The sequence below is a fragment of the Bombina bombina genome, chromosome 2 (genome assembly GCF_027579735.1).
Source record: "Bombina bombina isolate aBomBom1 chromosome 2, aBomBom1.pri, whole genome shotgun sequence".
NCBI classification, from domain to species: Eukaryota; Metazoa; Chordata; class Amphibia; order Anura; family Bombinatoridae; genus Bombina; species Bombina bombina.
The window spans coordinates 543,175,006-543,189,753 of NC_069500.1; the positions used below are offsets into that span (position 1 = coordinate 543,175,006).

Sequence of the window (14,748 nt, forward strand, 5' to 3'; positions counted from 1 at the left end):
TCATCCATCATCATCATCATTAATTTAATGATGAGTTGACCCCAGCAGCACAATTATATTGACATAATTAATGATGATGACCCCAGCAGCACAATTAAATTAACATAATGATGATGATGATGACCCCAGCAGCATAATTATATTAATTATGGATGGTAATATAATTGTGCTGCTGTGCTCATGATCGTTAATTATGGTAATATATTGTGTTGCTGGGGTCATCATCATTAATTATGGTAATATAATTGTGCCGCTGGCGTCATCATCATTAATTATAGTAATATAATTGTGCTGCTGGGGTTACTCATCATCATTTATTATAATTGTGGTGCTGGGGTCATCATAATTAATTATGTTAATTTAATTGTGCTGCTGGGGGTCAACATCATCATTAAATTAATTAATGTTATTAATTATGTTAATTTAATTGTGCTGCTGAGGTCATCATCATTAATTATGTTAATATAATTGTGCTGCTGGGGTCATCCATCATCATCATCATTAATTTAATGATGAGTTGACCCCAGCAGCACAATTATATTGACATAATTAGTGACAATAATTTATTTAATGAGGATGACCCCAGCAGCACAATTATATTAACATAATTAGTGACATCAATTAATTTAATGATGACCCCAGCAGCACAATTATATTAACATACTTAATGATGTGATAACCCTAGCAGCACAATTATATTAACATAATTAATGATAATGACCCCCAGCAGCACAATTATATTAACATAATTACATTAATGAAGGTAATTTAAGTGTGCTGCTAGGGTCATCATCATTAATTATGTTAATTTAATTGTGCTGCTGGGGGTCATCATCATTAATTATGTTAATTTAATTGTGCTGCTGGGGGTCATCATCATTAATTATGTTAATATAATTGTCCTGCTGGGCATCACTAATTATGTTAATATAATTGTGCTGTTGGGGTCATCAATCATCATCATTAATTTAATGATGAGTTGACTTCAGCAGCACAATTATATTGACATAATTAATGACCAGCAGCACAATTATTAGTTTACCATCCATAATTAATGATGATTGATGAGTGACCCCAGAAGCACAATTATTAATGGAGATATCTAATAATATAAATAAATAATAACACCACATAGCAGCCTAAGATATGTGGTTGCATATGAAAAAAGGAAAAGATCAAGTATATTTGTATTGTAGTAAGTAACTCACACGTACTTATCATCAGCAAGAAGATCTGCAAAAGTCAAGAAATTTGTTGTTGTTGGTATTTGCTTCAGCAACAGGAAGCCACAGTGTGCAGCCCCATGATGCGTTCTCCTAAGTTGAAGGCGCCTAAAACACTGAGTGTGAAGCAGAGGTGGAGCACGCGTTATCAGTCGGATTCTGTGACCCGTCTGTTGCAGGAATGTGGTGACGTCACGGTCGCACATTCCGACGGGCAGCAGACAGCTGTAAAAGGCAGTGCATGCTGCATGCCCAACAATGCTAAATTCACAGATTTGCTGGTGTTCTATCATTCCAGCTAATTCAGCAGACTACGCTAGTCTGATGAATTTGCTGGAATGATTGATAGAACACCGGCGGCCGGGACAAAAATGAAAAACGGGTGGGACACTGGGACAGGGGCTCAAAACAGGGACAATCCCGGTAAAAACGGGACGTATGGTAAGCCTATATTATACCAAAGAAACCTGACAATTTTAGATTTGACCTTCAACCAAAGGCAATATTTAAAGTATTCATACTATATGTGCATTAAATATATTATTGGTCTTCCTGGTGTAAGAGATAAAATAAAAATCGAAATTGCAGTTTTTCTTCATACTGAGATTACTAAAGTATTAAACAAAGAGGCGATATTGTTACCCATTCATAACAGACGGTGGAATTCAATAATGCAATAAGTTGCCCATCTTCATTTCATTTGCGATCAGAGTAAATCAAAAGAACGTATAACCAATTTGTAATTAAGACAATCAACTCAGGATATTTGTGATTACTTCTGGCCAAAAGCAACGAACGCAGCTGAAAAGAATTTACACACATGACAAACACCAAATGAACACTTGTCCTGTGAGTCAGTCGAGTAATTTGGCGCAAGCGTAGTTGAGTTTTACCTTGCGGCGAGTAGGCTGACACGGCGCATGCGCCTCTGACGAGTTCTGCACCAGAAGAGGAGGGGGTAGACGTTTGGATAGGGTCACTATTTGGCAGGAAGGCGATGCCTTCTCCTGGTACAGAAATTGAGCCAAAAAGAGAACAAATTGGGAGCTCCAAATCTGGCAGAGGAAATGTAGTGGGGGGGAGGGGTTCCAAAGACGAAGGAAGGGAAGGAAAACAAGGAACTGGAATTTGAGGGTATGGGCCGGGTCTGGAAGTTCAGCAGGAGAGCTTGAGGCGGGAGTTGCTGTTAGTGCTGCCGAGAAAACCTATGACGGATAAGGCAGGCAGAAAAAAGGGAGGAGGTTAGGACACTAAAAAAATAATAATATATCATTGAGACAGAGCTGCAACAAATCGCAAGGACTGGAGGGACTGTGTAGTAACCTGAATGTTATGTCTATGCAGCACTCTTCAGGTAAGAAACCACTTTTGTGGATTTATTGTGAATTGCCTGACCATTAAGATTTTCCTTTTTCCTCTCTTATTAAAAGAAATGTAAATACTGGAGGTGGACTCAGCATTGCTTTTCTTTCTAATATCAACACTGGAAATAAAGGTTGTCAGAACATCTCCCTAATGTTACTGCACATATCAGTCTTTCTCCTGTTGCTCTGCCTGAGGCTCTCCCCCTGTTGCGCTCTGACGCCCCCTTGTGTTCCCCCATTAACATGACCACTTTAAAGGCCGTGACGTCACGCAGTCTTATTGTTTCAATGCATTGCAAAGGTTCAATGTTTCTTGTTCATACTAAGGCATTCACCAGGTATCCTTAGTTTTTTTTTTATACGACTGTCAGGGCGTGGATCCCTTAGAATACTCAAACCAGTTGGCTACAGTACTTAGCAGACGCTGGCAGTCAATGGGTTAAACTTTGTATGTAATAAATACACAAAGTCAATAAGAGCAGCAGTCACAAGCCGAATGCTAATGCTTAAAAGTCAACGTCAGGGTTTAGTCTCCTGTCTGTGAGAGTGTCTCAAGCTTTTTTTGCTTCCTTTGTCTGCTGCTTTTCGTCCCCTCCCCCTCAGTCTCTTTTCTCTGAGACTCAATCGCTCTCTGCTGCTGCAGGTTTGTAAATACTGGACCAACACACAACATGGCTGACAGTCGCGGTGCCTGAGTGCTAACCTGCTTACTCCCAGAGCTCTATTCTTTGCCGTTCCAGTTTCTTCATTATCTTGTTGTGTCCCCAACTTCATTAAAATAACCAGGGTGGCTAAACCCTCAGGACGTCAGGGGCATATCTAGGGTAAGATCCCCTGGTTTGCACATAGCTCCAGTAACGTCAGTTTCCCCCCCTCTATTTTCATAATCATTAAAATACAAAGTTTGGGGTGACATCTGTGATAGGCCTCATGAGTCACATTGTTGTTTGCCATTAGGGGGGGTGGGACATGCTGCACCAAAATTGTTGGCGGATAGTCATTTTCTGTTTGTGTGTTTTTACTCCAAAGGCATTCATTTACATATAAGGGAATGTTGCAATTGTATTGTGTTTTTATTCATATAAATTATATGTAAAAAAAAAAGTAAATCGTACTGTGTAATCTGTGTTTTCAATGAAGATCATTACAATTTTTTTTTTTTTAATTTCTCACTGGATTGCAGACTAGTGTGTGAATGCTCAGGTAGATTAGTGCAGATGTTCTCTTCTGCCAGGTACTAAGTATCTGCATGGTATGAGTTGCAACTTCTAACACAAAGGGTTGCTTTTTGTGTTTTAGACTATTGAATAATGCAAGTGATACAAATTGCTTACCTGGAAATGTTGATTTTTCTTTGACCTTGCTGTAGTGTTTTTGCCCCCCCCCCCCATCTATTCTTTCAGATTTCTTTTAGCTATCTTCTTGTTTATAACTGGATTTAAATGTTTATCTGAATGTAAATGTTCTAATTTGCCCATATTTTCCGTACCATGTTAGTCTTAAGAGAACTATTGCACTTTTCAGTGGGTCTAATAGTTACATCTTAGAACTTTTGTAAATAACAATACATTACAAATTAATGGTTTGATTACATAAGCATTTTTTTCATGTATAGCAAACATTTGATGGAACTTTCTATTTAAAATCATAAACACGACCGGTTTTGTGACAGCCTCATCTCAGCTGTATTTGTAAAAATGTTTTCAGAGGTTTATTCATATCTTGGAAGATTTTTTTTTTTTTTTTGGCAAGTATTTTAGTAATTATATTTTGAGATAGACTAAGGGCAACTTAACTATATATAATAACTATATATAATAACTTTAATTAAGACCCATATAGTCTATACAAATTACTGCAAACATAAGTGTGCTCTTTAAAGGGACAGTGAATTTGAAAAAAGTGTTATGCACATGTAGTGTTGCATGAACATGTTTTATGTTAATGCTGTTTATTTTGCTTTTGAAACTGACAGTGCAGCTTTGTGTACAAATGATTACTCAATGATAACCAGAACTCTCATGGCTTTATTGGTGGACAGTGGCATGCCTCACAATTAAATATCTTATCTACATCTATCCAGGGCGGTGTTCCGAGAAAACAGCTAACCCGTGAAATTAGTGAATCAGCTGTTTGACAAAGTTTTACCCTAATTCGCATGCATGTGCATTAAGGTTAAACTTTGTCAAACAGCTGATGCCATGTCACAGGTTCGCTAATTTCTCAGAACACTGGCTCAAGATATTGTGCTGCCTGGGTCTTAGAATGCAATGATGTTAGGGAAGTGATGCACTTGTCCCACCTTGTATGTTGCCCCAGACAGCTGACTAGTAAACATGGTTATTAACCTGTTCTCACCCAAGGTAATCCTGAAATCTGGCCTGTTAGAGAAGCCTGAGGACAGGTTTGAAAACCCCTGGTCTAGGTATAACTACCACCACACATAGAATTGATACACCAAGGATTAACTCTTTAGGCTTATATTAAAACAGTAATTGGAATGTTGGCTGTTTACTACTTTGGCAATGAATTTGTTGGTCAGTAAAACTAACATATTGCTTGGGGAACTTTCATAAGACCAGATGATAGTGCTGTGATGCAGATTGGTGTCCCTGTATGCTCTCTCTCTCACTGCAGGGGCTTGGGAAACAAAGTGCATCAATGCCGGAGGAGAAAAGAACACTATTTAACAACTCTCCTCTGCTCAGAGGCATGCTGAGAATTATAGTACCCAAATAGTATCTAGATGAGATCTCTTAATTTTGTTCATTTTGATTTGCAGTCCAATAAAGCCAGGCTTAAAGCGGTAGACTTCAATCCGTAACTTCATGACTTTTATTACAACTTTCAAATTTACTTCTATTATCAATTTTGCTTAATTCTTTTGGTATCCTTTCTTGAAAGAGCAGCAATGTATTACTAGGAGTTGGCTGAACACATTGGTAAGCCAATCACAAGAATCGTATATCATAATATCTGTAGCTATTTTCCCAGCTCCTGAGCCTACCTAGATATGCTTTTTATACAAGGGTACCAAAACAACAAAGCAAATTCTATAAGAAGTAAATTGGGAAGTTGTTTAAAATTGTATGCTCTATCTAAATCATAAAATAAATGTTTCATGTCCCTGTAAGAAATGGAAGGCTTAAAGGGAAATGAAACACATTTTCCTTTCATGATTCAGACAAAGCATATTACTTCTATTATTAATTTTGCCTCCTTTTCATGGTACTTTTTTTTTTTTTTGTTGAAAAGCATACCCAAGGTAGGTAGCCAACACATGTACGGCAAATGTTTAACATTGTTAAAAAAATATTCCTGTAAAGTGCTGCCATATAGTTCCATACAGAAAGAAAAGCAAGCTATCAGGAACGAAGGGCAGCTCAGTAGCATGTTCTATGGCCTGGTTACCACCTAGGAGTAGCTTCTTTTAGCCCAGTTGTGCATTTCACAGAGGGGAACTTTCCTGAAGTATATCATTCCTTTTCCTCCTAAAACAGTCCATTTTAGGAACAAGGGAAATTGCAACCCCATGTGATTTGTTCATATAGTGCTTCAGATGTGCAGAAAAAGGTGCTCTGACGGACATTTGGCCGACAGCATTTTGTCCGACAGACAGAATGCTGATGCATGTTGAGAGTTTGGCCGAGGGCAGATACGCTCCAGAGTGCTCTGTTCTAATCAGAGCCTCTGGCGCCGCAACCGCCTCTGGGAACCTAACCATGGGCCCCAGCCCTCACGTCTTGTAGTAGTTCTCTGAGAAATATTCTATCTATCTCGTGGCCGGACTGTTCTTACAGCCAAATGTCCGTCGACTAACAGCCTGGCCACGGCAGAAAAGAGGCGCTCAGGTGGTGTTGAGGTGCCTGAGATGCGTAAGTAGGGTTTTGCCTATTTCGTCAAGGTGGATATTTATCTTTGTTAGCTCCACCAATGCATGGTGTTTTCCTCCTTAGTAAGGGGCCTCTCTATAAACTAAGCCTGGACTTCATTCTAACATAACAAATATCTTTAAAGGGAAAGTCTACAATATCATTTTTATTGTTTAAAAAAAAATAGATAATCCCTTTTTTACCCAGTCCCCGGTTTTGCATAACCAACCCAGCTATATTCATATTTTTCTTACCTCTGTGATTACCTTGTATCTAAGCATCTTCTTTCAGCCCCCTGATCACATTACTTTTTTTTATTTATTATCTATTGACTTGCATTTTGTACTGTGTTGTGCTATATCTTAAATAACTCCTTGGACGTGAACACATTGTTATCTATATGACCCACATGAACTAGCAGCCTCCTATTGTGAAAAGTAAATAAAAAAGAATATGATTAAGAGGCTGTCAATAGAGCCTTTGAAACAGGCAGACATTTAGAGGTTTATATGTTATAAAGTATAAAAATCTTACAATGTTGGCCCTGCAAATCTGGGGAATGGCTAATAAAGGCATTTATCTATCTCTACTTTTTAAAAAAAAAAAAAAAAAAAAAAAAAACTGTCCCTTTTTTAAAATATCTATATGGACTAGTAAATAACCAGCTATAAGGTTAGGGAAAAAATATCTAGTGCGCTCTTAAAATAACAAATATATACTTATATATTTAAAAAAACAAAACAACCCAGTCAAAAGCGCCTTACGTTTATCTATATAGTACGTATAATCAGCAATAGCATGCAATCGGCTAATAATTGTGCAAACAGATAAGTGCTCATCAATTCAAATAGCAATTCAAGGCTAGTTGTAAATAACAAGCTCAGCACTATATCATGCAAAACATAGTCCCAAATCACCTGATTTTAATATAAACAATCCAAATAATGACGACTTATACTTTCGTGAAAAGTAGGCATCCTTTAGGCTAAGGACATAACCATAAAACACTACCATGTGCAGGAACTCATTGGAGTGAAGAAGCTGGTGCTGTGTGCAAACCAACCAATCCGTAATGAGATTCGTTGACAGCTATTTTCATAATCTATTATCGATTTATATTGATTAGTTGTTGCAGCTCTATAACAGAACCTATTTAACATACTCACCGGCCACATTATTAGGTACACCTGTTTAATTGCTTGGTAACACAAATTGCTAATCGGCCAATCATATGGCAGCAACTCAATGCATTTAGGAATGCAAATCTGGTGAAGACGACTTGCTGAAGTTCAAACCGAGCATCAGAATGGGGAAGAAGGGGGATTTAAGTGACTTTGAATGTGGCATAGTTGTTGGTGCCAGACGGGCTGGTCTGAGTATTTCAAAAACTGCTGATCTACTGGAATTTTCACGCACAACCATCACTAGGGTTTACAGAGAATGGTCCGAAAAAGAGAAAATATCCAGTGAGCGGCAGTTGTGTGGACGACCATGCCTTGATGTCAGAGGAGAATGAACAGATTGGTTTGAGATGATAGTAAGGCAACAGTAACTCAAATAACCACTCGTTACAACCAAGCTATGCAGAATACCATCTCTGAACGCACAACACGTCGAACCTTGAAACAGATGGGCTACAGAAGCAGAAGATTGGTCTGAGTCTGGATTTCAGCTGTGTCATTCAGATGGTAGGGTCAGAATTTGGCATAAACATGAAAGCATGGATCCATCCTGCCTTGTATCAACGGTGCAGGCTGGTGGTGGGGGTTTAATGGTGTTGGGGATATTTTATTGGCACACTTTGTGCCCCTTAGTACCAATTGAGCATCTTTTAAATGCCACAGCCTACCTTAGTATTGTTGCTGACCATGTCCATCCCTTTATGACTACAGTGTTCCCATCTTCTGATGGCTACTTCCAGCAGGATAATGCACCATGTCACAAAGCTCAAATCATCTCAAACTGGTTTCTTTAACATGACAATGAGTTTGCTGTATTCCAATGGCCTCCACAGTCACCAGATCTCAATCCAATAGAGCACCTTTGATGTGGGGGAACGGGTGATTCGCATCATGGATGTGCAGCCGATAAATCTGCAGTAACTGCGTGATGCTATCATGTCAATATGGACCAACACCTTGTTGAATCTATGCCACGAAGAATTAAGGCAGTTCTGAAGGCAAAAGTGGGTCCATCCCGGTACTAGCAAGGTGTACCTAATAATGAAGTGGCCGGTGAGTGTATATTTCTCTTCCAATGGAAGTCGACAAAAAATGCCCATCCACTTAATTGTCTGGTGCCTTCTCCTCCTCCTCCTCCTCCCCCTCCCCCCCCCCCCCCCCCATATCATAGTGCACATTTACATTTTGAAAACTGTTCACTTAGACTTTCTTTCAGTGGTGGAATGTAACTACTCCGTTTATGGTGGTCAAACTTGTTTCCAGAACATGGCTAGAAATCTGGCATTTTTAACTAGCCAGCGCGAATGGCAACTAGACACTTCTCTCTCTCTCTCTCCTTTTTTTTTTTTTTTTTTTTTTTGTGGGTGGGACAGCTAGATAAAAAAATTCTTTTGAGCTCAGCATTAGATATTTTCTCAACTTACTGACTAATATTCGTTTCCAAAATGTTAGGTTTGTGATGTCACAGAGTTGTGTTGTGTGTGTGTTTTTTTTTTTTTTTTTTTTTTTTTTTTTTTTCTGTGAGTTCAATACCAGCCAAATTTAATAATTTAAAAAAAAAAATGCTGCTCAGTTTTGCATTAGATATCTTTCTGATATAGAGACAATGCTTTAATAATGCTGATAATGCAGCAAAGGGAGAAAGGGACACACCATTTTATTCTATTTGTTTTCTTTGAAGGGCGTTTTTCCTAATACCAATGTGATCAAAGCTTCAGCAGTACTTTTGCACTAATTTATAGCTTTGTTTCATGATTGTATATTTTGACCAATCTTAGGAATGTAATGAAAAATGAAATACAATTTTGACATTATAGTAACCCCCCCCCCCCCCATTTACTCATTTACTTTACTTACTGCTGTGCTGGAGGATCTTTTGGGTAATCATAGTAACACATTTCAAGGACCAGTCAACACTGTAAATTTGCATATGCAAGATAACGAGACAATGCAATAGCACTTAGTCTGAACTTCAAATGAGTAGTAGATTTTTATTTTTTTATTTTTTTTTCTGACCATTTTAAAAGTTTTATGTCTATTTTCACTCCCCCTGTACCATGTGACAGCCATCAGCCAATCTCAAATGCATCAACTCTTATTCTGTGAATTCTTGCACATGCTCAGTAGGAGCTGGTAATTAAACAAGTTTAAATATATTAAGATTGTGTGCATTTTGTTAATTGAAGTAAATTGTGAAGTTGTTTAAAATTGCATGCTCTATCTGAATAATAAGTTTAATTTTTACTTGAGTGTCCCTTTAAGCTCAATCACATTTTTGAACCAAGTGGGTCCATTTGAAATCGGGTATATTTTCTCTGACACATTTGTTTGCCTATTAACACATGATCTCCTAAAACTTAACTGGAGATTTCATAGTGTGAAATTTTCAGGGATGTAAATTTCGTGTTATCTGTCTTATAATTTTGACAGTTTTGGAGCACTTTCTGTGATCCGCGGCCCTTATCAATAGACCAGGCTAGTGGCGAAAATTTAAACTTCCTACAATAAATAAATTACTGGTTCAGGTATAACATGCAATTTTTAAGAGATTACTTAATTTTAACTTTTGCAAAAGCAGTGGAGTGGTTCTTGCCTTTAGCTTTTCAAATGGCCATATTGAAAGTTTGTGAAAGATATAAAGGATCAGAAGCGCCACATGGCCTAGCACTGTATGTCACCGGTTGACTGAGAAACGCGCTGCTTGTTTTTATTAAAGTAAGTTTGTTACACCTACTCCTTGCCTGCATACCATCTTTATTTCGCTGCACACCTGGTACCAGTGTCCCTCCTGCTGTGGAGGTTTTCCCTTGGACGTTTGGATCTCATGTTACATTCAGCTCCCCCACGCTGGGATATTGTATCCTGTATCGCTATCCTGAGCCACTGGATTTGGAGTCTCAACGGAGGTCAGACTGCTGGGGGACTGTTTGATTCCAGCCCGCTTCATTTGCACCATAGGGGTTCGCCACTAAATGTGAGCGTAAAAACATCTTATACATTATCTCACAAGAGTACATACAGTGCTAGGCCATGTGGCGCTTCTGTTCTTTTATATTTTTCACAGACTGCTGATTTTGGATCCTGGCCTTGGTTCCTACCAGACGGCTTCCTTGACCTAAAAGATAGGCATCGGCTGCACAAACAGGTCCAAAATAACTTCCACGTTTATTTACATATAGTGACCCAGACAGACATGGACAGGACTGACAAGTCTGACAAGTTTCGCTCCCTCTAGTGCCGCTTCATCAAAGACTTGACCTAGTCATCCCACGACTCCACAGGAGCTATCGATTTTAATACCTTCTTATCCTGCGAATGGGACTTTAACATTCTTTTCTCTCTAATGCTTTATCATAGTTACTTTTGGTTCTTTTGTGTATTAGACTTTTTTTTTTTTTTTTTTTTTTTTTTTTCTTCATAGGTGCCCATAGTTTATCATATAGCTACTATATAGCCATAGAGCTAAATTTGTAAAGGAGATATATATCTATATCTATCAGGTTTTTGTACAAATCGCTCCACTACAATTGCCCTCCTAAATGTTTGCAACGACATCCAAACTGGAATGGAACAAGGAGACCTAACTGAAGCTATTTTCCTTGATTTTGCAAAGGCCTTTGACACAGTAGACCACGACATACTACTGCTAACTAAAAAAACTCAGGTATTGGTGATCATCCGCTAACCTGGTTTCAATCATATGTATCGGATCGATCACATGTCTCTGACAGCGACTCCCTCCCTCTCCCAGTCACGTGTGGTGTTCCCCAAGGTTCCATTCTCGGCCCTCTGCTATTCACATTATTTATAAATGATCTGCCTAATGTCTGCAAATCCTCAACTGTACACATGTATGCAGATGACACGGTAATCTATGCAAACAATTCCGATCTGCCGCAGCTTGAAGAGTGCTCAAAGACCAGTTCAGAGGTAGAAAAGTGGATCTCAAAAAACAAACTCTTCCTAAACACTGACAAAACTGTCAATGATCTTTGGAACGGGACCTAAACTACACAAACTGCAAAATTCCCATCTATGCATCAAAACAAAATCAAATTGCACACTGACCGCAGTCCACTCTTTTAAATACTTGGGTATGTTGTCAGACCCCAATCTATCTTTTGGCCTCCATATAGAAAAACTGGCATCTAAACTTTATCCAAAAATAGGTGCCCTGTACAGAAACAAATCCTGCCTCAGCCCTACTGTAAAGGAAAAGATTGTACAGCTGATGCCAATTGTGGATTATGGGGATGTAGTATATGCACCTGCACAGCAAACTCGCCTTAATAAACGTAATACATTGTATAACTCGTTGTGCTGCAATGTAACTACACGACCCACCATTGTGACATGCTAAAAGAACTAAACTGACTGTCGCTGGAATCCAGACGCACCCTCCATCTTTCCTGCCGTGTGTTTAATAGCCTTTCTGGGAAGCTCCCACCCTACCTGAGCAGAATGCTCTCACCAGTTATTCCCACCTCCGATCCAGTACCAGCACATTATTTAGCTTGCCTCAATACAAAAAGAAAGCAGCTTGATCCTCCTTTTCCTACAGAGCACCACAATTATGGAACAACCTCCCGCACACTTTCAAACCTTCCCCAAGCCTAATATCCTTTAAGAGATCCCTCTCTACATATCTCAAAACAGAATGCACCTGTCATGGTTGATTATATATTTCCTACCTGTTCTATGTTACATTTTTGTGCACATATTGTGTATTATTGTTTTTGTATTTTCTTCTACCCATTGTATCAATGCAATGGTTTGTGTATCCAGGACATACTTGAAAACGAGAGAAATCACAATGTATCTTTCCCTTTTTAAAATATTTTATAAATAAATGTTTATTTAATATTTTGTATTAGATTTCACACTACAATATATTATACAACGGTCTTATCCAAATGCACAAATTGAAATTGTATATCTATTTCTTTATTACTATTGTTATAAACACTAGTCCAGAGTGATACTTTTACTGTGTTTAACCCCTTTGTGATGGTTAAAAATACAGCAGTAGTGCAGAGTTGATAGACTTAAAATGACATGCTTTAAATTCCCCCTACAATCACACCTCCACATCCTATATGTTGGGTTGGATTGGTAAAAACACTGCTAAAAAATTACACAACTATCTCTATGTAATAGAAAGATATTTTGCCTCAGCTTTCCAAGTAGCTACCTCTAATTGTAGGGGGAATATAAAGCATGACATTTTAAGCCTATCGACCTGCACTACTGTATTTTTAACCCTCGGAACACAATAGAAGTATCACTCAGGACTAGTGTGTGTGTGTGTGTGTGTGTGTGTGTTTTTTTTTTTTTTTAATACAGCTTTATCTTTGCTAAGTGCTCTCTATTTATCCTTAACTTTTTTTTTTTGTGGTTAGTGCAGTTTATGCTTAAAATAAGGTTATTTGAAATGGTAATATGTGATATGCCTGAATCTTTTATAAAAGCCTAAATTAAAAAAAATAGGTGATTTTATTTACTCCTAACTACTGCAGAAAAATCTCATTTGGGATATGTAAAATGAGCTAAGTGCACATGTTCCCTGTAGCATAGAAATCTTTTATAATTACAGGTTATAGGCTAGAGAGATCTATTCAGTAAAAGCTGTACCTTTTGTAAATTGGCGATTGCAAAATAACATCTGTTGAGTTGATCGCTATATGCAGCTATGTACCAAATGATGCTTGTTTTGGTAGTAATTAAAAGATCAAATTTCAAGATGTAATTATTTCTTTATAGTTACCAAATTACGTGGTAATTTTAAGCAATGCCCATGACTACTCCAGCTATATCACTTGGGCTTTATTGTATACATAATAAGCTAAAATAGGTGCACATAAGTCACACATGCTTTAGTGTTGATCCATGCACTTGTTTTAAGAAAGAATTATCAAAATATACATATATAAGAAATGGCTTTGGTACAAATATAAAAAAAGGTGAGTAATACATTTTTTTTTTTCTCTTTCAAATTTAATTAAGAACTGTATGTGCTTCCAAAAATAGGAAACCGTAATCAGCATGTTTGTCATTTTAAACTGTCGCTGAAATTTAATTTTTCCTTTTTTAGATTGACACCTGCTATTTTATGTATTTTTATGAATAATTAATTTTCTCGTGTATACGTAATCACTTTTGATGTGAGTGATGGAATTGCTTAAAGGGGGACACAAGTCAAACTTTCATTATTCACGTCGAACATACAATTTTAAACAACTTTCCAATTTACTTTCATTAACAAAATGTGCAGTCTTTTTATATTTACACTGAGTCACCAGTTCCTACTGAGCATGTGCAAGAATGCACAGAATATATGTATATGCATTTGTGATTGGCTGAAGTTCAGACTAAGTGTTATTGCATTGTCTTTTTGTCATGCATTTGTTGATTATGCAAATCGCTGTATTTACTGGTCTTCTCTTAATGAGGTTATGCCCCCCCCCCAAAAAAAAAGTGGTCCTAAGAGGGGAAAATGTATGATGCTTGTAAGGCGTGTTACCGTTCATCAACGTTATTCTACTTTGCCTGAAATTTTTTTGTACAGTCACACACTTTCTTATACCTTCAAAATAAAAAGCTCTAAAGAAACATAAGTGCAAAGAGACAGTGTTCAAATCTGTTATTTGCATATAAGTATGTTAAACAAAGGTAGTGAGCCAATGATGAGGCATATTCATCAATCACAAACTAGCTCCCAGTAGTGCATTGCTGCTCCTGAGCAGCCTTAGCGATTCATAATTATTTTTTTTTTTTTTAACAGTATTCAGACAGAACAAAATAAATTTGATAACTGAATTATGCCTACTTTCCATTGAGGTGTGGTACACTTTGGAAACTGGTGATAAAAACATTTATCTCCGTTAATCATCCGTTTCCAAAATGTACCACCTCAGTAGAAACTTGCCATTAATTTGAAAACTGAAGAAGACTGCAGTCTCTTCGATTGCTACTTCTTCATCTAAGGCACTGTGACTTTACAAAGGGGTTGGAACTCCGAGTGGTGTGTTAGTGATCCATAGAGCTGCTGGGGGAAGGCTTTAGAAGCCTGTATTTTAGCCTTCAGGCCACTTACAGGGACAGTTGACTC

General features: G+C 37.8%; 1 protein-coding gene across 1 annotated transcript in view; it reads left to right on the plus strand.

The window, feature by feature from the left end:
* Positions 1-2,173: 2,173 nt before the first annotated feature.
* SPIN1 (spindlin 1) overlaps positions 2,174-14,748 on the plus strand; it is a gene marked incomplete in the record, with an annotated part of 333,933 nt that continues 321,358 nt past the window's right edge. The window contains 1 exon segment of the mRNA XM_053702399.1: positions 2,174-2,577.